We start from the raw sequence: 10,374 nt of genomic DNA on the forward strand, positions 1-10,374 counted from the left end.
CATTCGGGTACATATGTCTTTCTCAATTATGATTTTCTCTGAATATATGCCTGGGAGTGGGTTTGCTAGTTCATACAGTAGTTCTCTTTTTAGCTTTTTAAGGAACCTGCTTACTGTTCTCCATAGCAGCTACATGAATGTACATTCCTACCAATAGAGTAAAAGGGTTCCCTTTTTTCCACACCTTCTCTGGCATTTATTATTTGTGGACTTTTTGATGATGGCCATTCTGACTGATATGAGGTAATACCTCATTGTAGTTTTGATTTGCATTTCTTGAATAATTAGCTATGTAGGGTACCTTTTCATGTGTCTTCTGGCCATCTGTATGTTGAAGTGAAGATCTTAATTTTAAATTAAAAACTAGATGTCATTAAGGATGGCTCTATAAATGTCATTTTGATAAATCAATGAGGAATTAAAAACTGATTCCTAGTGCTACTTCCCTTCAGGTGTTCTCCTGGTATTTCCAACATCTATATAATTTAAACACTATAGAACATGTATGTTATTTGTGCTAGTAGTTATGATCTTTTAAGGATCTGGAATGACCTAAAAGAAATCAGAGAGACCAGTCCAACTAGGGTGATGTTGGACCAAATTCCAGAATCAACAATCTGAACAAAGTCTTTCCAAAAGGGGGGGGGGGGGACTTTCACCCAATTCCCTTCTCCCTTCCATCTGTAGGTTCTTCTAGACATCCACAAGTTATAAAGGAAGAAAAGGGATGGGATAAATCAGCACACATGTCTCCAGGTGGTGCATTGGTAAAGAGTCTGCCTGCCAATGCTGGAGACACAGGAGACACAGGTTCGATCCCTGGGTTGGAAGATCCCCTCAAGTAGGAGATGACAACGCACCCCAGTATTCTTGCCTGGAAAATTCCATGGACAGAGGAGCCTGGGGGGTTACAGTCCACGGGGCTGCAGAGTCGGAGGTGACTGAGTGGCTGAGCACGCATGTAAGTCAGCGTGCCACCAGGCCCTTTTCTGTCACACCCGGATGTGGGAAGGAAGGGCCTTTGCTCAGGAACTCGGGCTTTAGAGGGCCAGAGGCTGGCCTTCCCTACCGTGTCCCTCCCCTCAGGGAGAAGATGTGCTGGACCCAGAGGACAAGCCGCCAAGACACCAAACCTGTAGAACTTTCTACCAAAATGGCACTGGGCTCACACCCAAGGCCTACATGAGGCTCTCCCCTGAGTCTATCCCCCCCAGTGTGTGTACTCCTGGGCCAGGAGGTCACGAAGGGGCATCTGCCTACTAGGAAGATGGCCAGAGCTTGGACACGCCATCTGCAGTGCCCACACTGCTTCACTCCATGTCTGGGGGCCCCTTCCAATGCAGACTGGAGTGGAGTGGGGCAGGGCGCGGAGAGAGGGGCAGCGAGTCCCCGGGGGAGGGGGGGAGAGCGGAGGGGAGAGAGGGGCAGTGAGTGCCCGGGGGAGGGGGGGAGAGCGGAGGGGAGAGGGGGCAGTGAGTCCCCGGGGGAGGCGGGGAGAGCGGAGGGGAGAGAGGGGGCAGTGAGTCCCCGGGGGAGGCAGGGAGAGCGGAGGGGAGAGGGGGCAGTGAGTCCCCGGGGAAGGCGGGGGAGAGCGGAGGGGAGAGAGGGGGCAGTGAGTCCCCGGGGGAGGGGGGGAGAGCAGAGGAGAGAGGGGCAGCGAGTCCCCGGGGGAGGCGGGGAGAGCGGAGGGGAGAGAGGGGGCAGTGAGTCCCCGGGGGAGGGGGGGAGAGCAGAGGAGAGAGGGGCAGCGAGTCTCCGGGGGAGGCGGGGAGAGCGGAGGGGAGAGAGGGGGCAGTGAGTCCCCGGAGGAGGCGGGGAGAGCGGAGGGGAGGGGAGAGAGGGGCAGCGAGTCCCCGGGGGGGAGGCGGGGAGAGCGGAGGGGAGAGAGGGGCAGAGAGTCCCCGGGGGAGGGGGGGAGAGCGGAGGGGAGGGGAGAGAGGAGCAGTGAGTCACCAGGTGAGGCGGGGAGAGCAGAGGGGAGGGGAGAGAGGGGCAGTGAGTCCCCGGGGGAGGCGGGGAGAGCGGAGGGGAGAGGGGGCAGTGAGTCCCCGGGGGAGGCGGGGAGAGCGGAGGGGAGAGAGGGGGCAGTGAGTCCCCGGGGGAGGCGGGGAGAGCGGAGGGGAGAGGGGGCAGTGAGTCCCCGGGGAAGGCGGGGGAGAGCGGAGGGGAGAGAGGGGCGGTGAGTCCCCGGGGGAGGGGGGGAGAGCAGAGGAGAGAGGGGCAGCGAGTCCCCGGGGGAGGCGGGGAGAGCGGAGGGGAGAGAGGGGGCAGTGAGTCCCCGGGGGAGGGGGGGAGAGCAGAGGAGAGAGGGGCAGCGAGTCTCCGGGGGAGGCGGGGAGAGCGGAGGGGAGAGAGGGGGCAGTGAGTCCCCGGAGGAGGCGGGGAGAGCGGAGGGGAGGGGAGAGAGGGGCAGCGAGTCCCCGGGGGAGGCGGGGAGAGCGGAGGGGAGAGAGGGGCAGAGAGTCCCCGGGGGAGGGGGGGAGAGCGGAGGGGAGGGGAGAGAGGGGCAGCGAGTCCCCGGGGGAGGCGGGGAGAGCGGAGGGGAGAGGGGGCAGTGAGTGCCCGGGGGAGGCGGGGAGAGCGGAGGGGAGAGGGGGGCAGTGAGTCCCTGGGGGAGGCGGGGAGAGTGGAGGGGAGAGAGGGGCAGTGAGTCCCGGGGGAGAGGCGGGGAGAGCGGAGGGGAGAGAGGGGCGGTGAGTCCCGGGGGAGGCGGGGAGAGCGGAGGGGAGGGGAGAGAGGGGCAGCGAGTCCCCGGGGGATGCGGGGAGAGCGGAGGGGAGAGAGGGGCGGTGAGTCCCGGGGGAGGCGGGGAGAGCGGAGGGGAGAGGGGGCAGTGAGTCCCGGGGGAGGCGGGGAGAGCGGAGGGGAGGGGAGAGAGGGGCAGTGAGTCCCCGGGGGATGCGGGGAGAGCGGAGAGGAGAGAGGGGCAGTGAGTCCCGGGGGATGCGGGGAGAGCGGAGGGGAGAGGGGGCAGTGAGTCCCGGGGGGAGGCGGGGAGAGCGGAGGGGAGGGGAGAGAGGGGCAGTGAGTCCCCGGGGGATGCGGGGAGAGCGGAGGGGAGAGGGGGCAGTGAGTCCCGGGGGAGGCGGGGAGAGCGGAGGGGAGAGAGGGGCAGTGAGTCCCCGGGGGAGGCGGGGAGAGCGGAGGGGAGAGAGGGGCAGTGAGTCCCCGGGGGAGGGGGGGAGAGAGGAGGGGAGAGAGGGGCGGTGAGTCCCGGGGGAGGCGGGGAGAGCGGAGGGGAGGGGAGAGAGGGGCAGCGAGTCCCGGGAGAGGCGGGGAGAGCGGAGGGGAGAGAGGGGCGGTGAGTCCCGGGGGAGGCGGGGAGAGCGGAGGGGAGGGGAGAGAGGGGCAGTGAGTCCCGGGGGAGGCGGGGAGAGCGGAGGGGAGGGGAGAGAGGGGCAGCGAGTCCCCGGGGGAGGCGGGGAGAGCGGAGGGGAGAGAGGGGCAGTGAGTCCCGGGGGATGCGGGGAGAGCGGAGGGGAGAGAGGGGCAGTGAGTCCCGGGGGAGGCGGGGAGAGCGGAGGGGAGAGAGGGGCAGTGAGTCCCGGGGGAGGCGGGGAGAGCGGAGGGGAGAGAGGGGCGGTGAGTCCCGGGGAAGGCGGGGAGAGCGGAGGGGAGGGGAGAGAGGGGCAGTGAGTCCCGGGGGAGGCGGGGAGAGCGGAGGGGAGGGGAGAGGGGGCAGTGAGTCCCGGGGGAGGCGGGGAGAGCGGAGGGGAGGGGAGAGAGGGGCAGCGAGTCCCCGGGGGAGGCGGGGAGAGCGGAGGGGAGAGGGGGCAGTGAGTGCCCGGGGGAGGCGGGGAGAGCGGAGGGGAGGGGAGAGAGGGGCAGTGAGTCCCCGGGGAAGGCGGGGAGAGCGGAGGGGAGGGGAGAGGGGGCAGTGAGTCCCGGGGGAGGCGGGGAGAGCGGAGGGGAGGGGAGAGAGGGGCAGCGAGTCCCCGGGGGAGGCGGGGAGAGCGGAGGGGAGAGGGGGCAGTGAGTGCCCGGGGGAGGCGGGGAGAGCGGAGGGGAGAGGGGGGCAGTGAGTCCCTGGGGGAGGCGGGGAGAGTGGAGGGGAGAGAGGGGCAGTGAGTCCCGGGGGAGAGGCGGGGAGAGCGGAGGGGAGAGAGGGGCGGTGAGTCCCGGGGGAGGCGGGGAGAGCAGAGGGGAGGGGAGAGAGGGGCAGCGAGTCCCCGGGGGATGCGGGGAGAGCGGAGGGGAGAGAGGGGCGGTGAGTCCCGGGGGAGGCGGGGAGAGCGGAGGGGAGAGGGGGCAGTGAGTCCCGGGGGAGGCGGGGAGAGCGGAGGGGAGGGGAGAGAGGGGCAGTGAGTCCCCGGGGGATGCGGGGAGAGCGGAGAGGAGAGAGGGGCAGTGAGTCCCGGGGGATGCGGGGAGAGCGGAGGGGAGAGGGGGCAGTGAGTCCCGGGGGGAGGCGGGGAGAGCGGAGGGGAGGGGAGAGAGGGGCAGTGAGTCCCGGGGGAGGCGGGGAGAGCGGAGGGGAGGGGAGAGGGGGCAGTGAGTCCCGGGGGAGGCGGGGAGAGCGGAGGGGAGGGGAGAGAGGGGCAGCGAGTCCCCGGGGGAGGCGGGGAGAGCGGAGGGGAGAGGGGGCAGTGAGTGCCCGGGGGAGGCGGGGAGAGCGGAGGGGAGGGGAGAGGGGGCAGTGAGTCCCGGGGGAGGCGGGGAGAGCGGAGGGGAGAGAGGGGCGGTGAGTCCCGGGGAAGGCGGGGAGAGCGGAGGGGAGGGGAGAGAGGGGCAGTGAGTCCCGGGGGAGGCGGGGAGAGCGGAGGGGAGGGGAGAGGGGGCAGTGAGTCCCGGGGGAGGCGGGGAGAGCGGAGGGGAGGGGAGAGAGGGGCAGCGAGTCCCCGGGGGAGGCGGGGAGAGCGGAGGGGAGAGGGGGCAGTGAGTGCCCGGGGGAGGCGGGGAGAGCGGAGGGGAGGGGAGAGAGGGGCAGTGAGTCCCCGGGGAAGGCGGGGAGAGCGGAGGGGAGGGGAGAGGGGGCAGTGAGTCCCGGGGGAGGCGGGGAGAGCGGAGGGGAGGGGAGAGAGGGGCAGCGAGTCCCCGGGGGAGGCGGGGAGAGCGGAGGGGAGAGGGGGCAGTGAGTGCCCGGGGGAGGCGGGGAGAGCGGAGGGGAGAGGGGGGCAGTGAGTCCCTGGGGGAGGCGGGGAGAGTGGAGGGGAGAGAGGGGCAGTGAGTCCCGGGGGAGAGGCGGGGAGAGCGGAGGGGAGAGAGGGGCGGTGAGTCCCGGGGGAGGCGGGGAGAGCGGAGGGGAGGGGAGAGAGGGGCAGCGAGTCCCCGGGGGATGCGGGGAGAGCGGAGGGGAGAGAGGGGCGGTGAGTCCCGGGGGAGGCGGGGAGAGCGGAGGGGAGAGGGGGCAGTGAGTCCCGGGGGAGGCGGGGAGAGCGGAGGGGAGGGGAGAGAGGGGCAGTGAGTCCCCGGGGGATGCGGGGAGAGCGGAGAGGAGAGAGGGGCAGTGAGTCCCGGGGGATGCGGGGAGAGCGGAGGGGAGAGGGGGCAGTGAGTCCCGGGGGGAGGCGGGGAGAGCGGAGGGGAGGGGAGAGAGGGGCAGTGAGTCCCCGGGGGATGCGGGGAGAGCGGAGGGGAGAGGGGGCAGTGAGTCCCGGGGGAGGGGGGGAGAGAGGAGGGGAGAGAGGGGCGGTGAGTCCCGGGGGAGGCGGGGAGAGCGGAGGGGAGGGGAGAGAGGGGCAGCGAGTCCCGGGAGAGGCGGGGAGAGCGGAGGGGAGAGAGGGGCGGTGAGTCCCGGGGGAGGCGGGGAGAGCGGAGGGGAGGGGAGAGAGGGGCAGTGAGTCCCGGGGGAGGCGGGGAGAGCGGAGGGGAGGGGAGAGAGGGGCAGCGAGTCCCCGGGGGAGGCGGGGAGAGCGGAGGGGAGAGAGGGGCAGTGAGTCCCGGGGGATGCGGGGAGAGCGGAGGGGAGAGAGGGGCAGTGAGTCCCGGGGGAGGCGGGGAGAGCGGAGGGGAGAGAGGGGCAGTGAGTCCCGGGGGAGGCGGGTAGAGCGGAGGGGAGAGAGGGGCGGTGAGTCCCGGGGAAGGCGGGGAGAGCGGAGGGGAGGGGAGAGAGGGGCAGTGAGTCCCGGGGGAGGCGGGGAGAGCGGAGGGGAGGGGAGAGAGGGGCAGTGAGTGCCCGGGGGATGCGGGGAGAGCGGAGGGGAGAGAGGGGCAGTGAGTCCCGGGGGGAGGCGGGGAGAGCGGAGGGGAGGGGAGAGAGGGGCAGTGAGTCCCCGGGGGATGCGGGGAGAGCGGAGGGGAGAGGGGGCAGTGAGTCCCGGGGGGAGGCGGGGAGAGCGGAGGGGAGGGGAGAGAGGGGCAGTGAGTCCCCGGGGGATGCGGGGAGAGCGGAGGGGAGAGGGGGCAGTGAGTCCCGGGGGGAGGCGGGGAGAGCGGAGGGGAGGGGAGAGAGGGGCAGTGAGTCCCCGGGGGATGCGGGGAGAGCGGAGGGGAGAGGGGGCAGTGAGTCCCGGGGGAGGCGGGGAGAGCGGAGGGGAGGGGAGAGAGGGGCAGTGAGTCCCCGGGGGAGGGGGGGAGAGAGGAGGGGAGAGAGGGGCGGTGAGTCCCGGGGGAGGCGGGGAGAGCGGAGGGGAGGGGAGAGAGGGGCAGCGAGTCCCGGGAGAGGCGGGGAGAGCGGAGGGGAGAGAGGGGCGGTGAGTGCTCGGGGGAGGCGGGGAGAGCGGAGGGGAGGGGAGAGAGGGGCAGTGAGTCCCGGGGGATGCGGGGAGAGCGGAGGGGAGAGAGGGGCAGTGAGTCCCGGGGGAGGCGGGGAGAGCGGAGGGGAGAGAGGGGCAGTGAGTCCCCGGGGGATGCGGGGAGAGCGGAGGGGAGAGAGGGGCAGTGAGTCCCCGGGGGAGGGGGGGAGAGAGGAGGGGAGAGAGGGGCAGAGAGTCCCCGGGGGATGCGGGGAGAGCGGAGGGGAGGGGAGAGAGGGGCAGTGAGTCCCGGGGGAGGGGGGGAGAGAGGAGGGGAGAGAGGGGCAGAGAGTCCCCGGGGGAGGCGGGGAGAGCGGAGGGGAGGGGAGAGAGGGGCAGCGAGTCCCCGGGGGAGGCGGGGAGAGCGGGGCGGGAGTGGGTGGTGGGCCTGGCCTCGCTGCAGTGCCCTGACGTGGAACTCTGAGTGAACCGGGAGGGAAGGGGCGGCACAAACTCTAAAAGAAGACACAGCCCGAAAACATGACACAAACTGATCAGAATCAGATGGGTCCCAGATGGCGGATGCGTCGGCTTTCACTAGACCTTGGGCCTCTGTATGCACTCAGTTAGTATATTAAGCTTCCCAGGTGCTGCTAGTGGTAAAGACCCCGCCTGCCATACAGGAGGCATAAGAGTGGTGGGTTCGACCCTGGAGTAGGGAAGATCCCCTGAAGTAGGAAATGGCAACCCATTCCACTGCTCCTGCCTGGAGAATTCCTTGGACAGAGGAACCTGGTGGGCTACAGACTATCGGTTCACAAAGCGTCACAGAGTTGGATGTGACTGAAGCAACTTGTCAATATATTTTTGTTGTTCGGTCGCTCGGTCATGTCTGACTCTTTGCAACCCCATGGACTGCAGCACGCCAGGCTTCCCTGTCCTTCACCAACTCCCGGAGTTTCCTCAGATTCATGTCCATTGAATCAGTGATGCCATCCAACCATCTCATCCTCTGTTGGCCCCTTCTCCTCCTGCCTCAGTCTTTTCCAGCATCTGGGTCTTTTCCAATGAATCAGCTCTTCACATCAAGTGGCCAAAGTACTGGAGCTTCAGCTTCAGCGTCAGTCCTTCCAATGACTATCCTGGGTTGATTTCCTTTAGGACGGACCGGTTTGATCTTCCTGCAGTCCAAGGTACTCTTAAGAGTCTTCTCCAGTACTACGAAAACTAACCATGCCGTATTTCTGTGTATCTCTAAGTAAATCCACTTTTTACCTGTCACTTTGTCTCTCACTGAATTCTTTCTGTGATGAGACAGCAAGAACTTGAACTTCATCAAGGCTTGAAACCAACTGTGTGATCTCAGCTGAAAGAGTAGGCTCCAGCCCCAGGGAGGGTTTGGCCGGGCTCGAGTCCCTGCCTTGTGGGTGCAAGTCCCAGTCTGAATCACAATTTCACGAGGACTCCGAAAATTCCAAATTATGAGAGCTGGTTTGTCAAAACATGAGTGCAGGACTTCCCTGCTGGTCTGGTGATTAAAAACCCATCTGCCAATGCAGAGGACACAGGTTCAATACCTGGTTCAGGACGATTGCCACTGGACAACTCAGCCCACACAGCACGACTACTGAGCTTGCGTGCCCAAGAGCCCAGGCTCTGCAGTGGGAAGCCCGGCTCGGCAGGCAAGACCCAGTGCAGCCAAAAATTAATAATAAAGTGAACCATTTTCTAAAAAGTAAGAGGGCAGAATGTATCCTGGGTAATGGTTGCTATGACTGGTTCATAATGGTGCCTCCGCCTGCTGCTGTCTCCGTACAAGCTGAACAGGAACAGACTCTGGGCCGTTTGGGCTCAGCTCAGAGTAGCTCTTTCCAGGTCATATACGCTGATCTACCTGGAAGGTCTCGCTGTGACCAGTGCCTTCTCTTGGCAAAGCTCCGTTCACCTTTGCCCTGCTTCATTCTGTACTCCAAGGCCAAACTTGCCTGCTACTCCAGGTGTTTCTTGACTTCCTACTTTTGCACTCCAGCCCCCTGTAAGGAAAAGGACATTTTTTTTGGTGTTAGTTTACAGTGAACAGTGTTGGATTCTTGATCTCCAAGGAAGAAGATTTAGCTTCGGGACCAGGGACCAGGCTTGATCACTCGAGAGCTTTTGCGTAGCAGAGTTTTATTAAAGCATAAGAAGGACAGAGAAAGCTTCTGACGTAGACATCAGAAGGGGGACGGGAGTGCCCCCTCACTAGAGTTAGCAATGGAGCTACATACTTTTTAATTAGTTATTACAATAAATCAAAAGAATGTCTCAAGTTTGTGAAAATTTTACCAGACCCGCTCCCACAGTTTACACTTTAGGATTAGAACTTAACAGTAGAAAGATCCTACCAGACCCACTCCCATAATATACGTTCTAAGATATCAGGTTTAGTGAGAAGGTTTTCAGGAAGGAGAAACTGTCCTCAAGCAGGACACATTGTTATTGTTGTGGGATAACCCCTAGTACAGAGCTTAAACTGAGTTGTTTGTTGGGTAATCATCAGATTCAGATTTAAAGGAAAAAGCCATTTTATGTGACTAAAAATAAAGAATGCAGAGAAAACAAAGACGTTTGTCCCTTTCCTCCATCTTGAGAACCCCAGTTCCCCTCTCTCCTTGGGGACCCCTGGACTACTCATCAACCTACCTAGGAACTGACTCTCTCATTAGTTCTATAAGGTCTTGTAGGTCTTCATAGATCCATTCAACTTCAGCTTCTTCAGCAAAACTATGGCTTTTCCAGTATTCATTGTATGGATGTTACGAGTTGGACTATAAAAAAAGCTGAGTGCTGAAGAATTGATGCTTTTGAACTGTGGTGTTGGAGAAGACTCTTGAGAGTCCCTTGGACTGCAAGGAGATCCAACCAGTCTATCCTAAAGGAAATCAGTCCTGGGTGTTCATTGGAAGGACTGATGCTGAAACTGAAACTTCAGCACTTTTGGCCACCTGATATGGAGAGCTGACTCATTTGAATAGATCCGGATGCTGGGCAAGATTGAAGGTGGGAGAAGAAGGGGATGACAGAGGATGAAATGGTTGGATGGCATCACCGACTTGACAGACATGAGTTAGAACAAGTTCCAGGAGTTGGTGATGGACAGGGAGGCCTGGCATGCTGCAGTCCATGGGGTCACAAAGAGTCAGAAATGACTGAGCGACTGAACTGACCCAAGCTGAACCTGGAAGCTCCTAAGATCTTGTGTAGCTCAGCCAATGACCTTGAAGGATCTGGGTTTTACTAGGTATCTTGGTTCACTCCTCAGTGTTCACCTCTAGTCAATTAAGCAAATAACCAGAATTACATAAGTCCTGTTTATCAACGTGTACAGAAGCAGAACAAAAGGAATACAGAGTACAGATTATCTCAAATGGATCTGCTTGATTAGATAAACAAATACCAAGTAATAGATGACTCTGAATAATGGGTGACCTTGACTCCAAACCTCAGATGCTTAAAGTCTGAATTCTCTCTCAATCTTGCTGGAATCCACCTCAATCTTTTATTTTCTAGTAAACATACAACATTTATTCTAATGTGATTATCAGCTAATACACATTATTAATTTATTATTTGGCTTAAGCATCCGGGGCAGTTCCTTTCAGCAAATATTTGACAACCTCTCACATGGCAAGTATTTTGCATGGTGCAATAGGAGATACAGTGTGAACAAGAAGGATTTTGAACCTGTTTGCAGGGCAGAAATAGAGATGCAGATGTAGAG

The sequence above is a fragment of the Muntiacus reevesi genome, chromosome 9, assembly GCF_963930625.1.
Source record: "Muntiacus reevesi chromosome 9, mMunRee1.1, whole genome shotgun sequence".
NCBI lineage: Eukaryota > Metazoa > Chordata > Mammalia > Artiodactyla > Cervidae > Muntiacus > Muntiacus reevesi.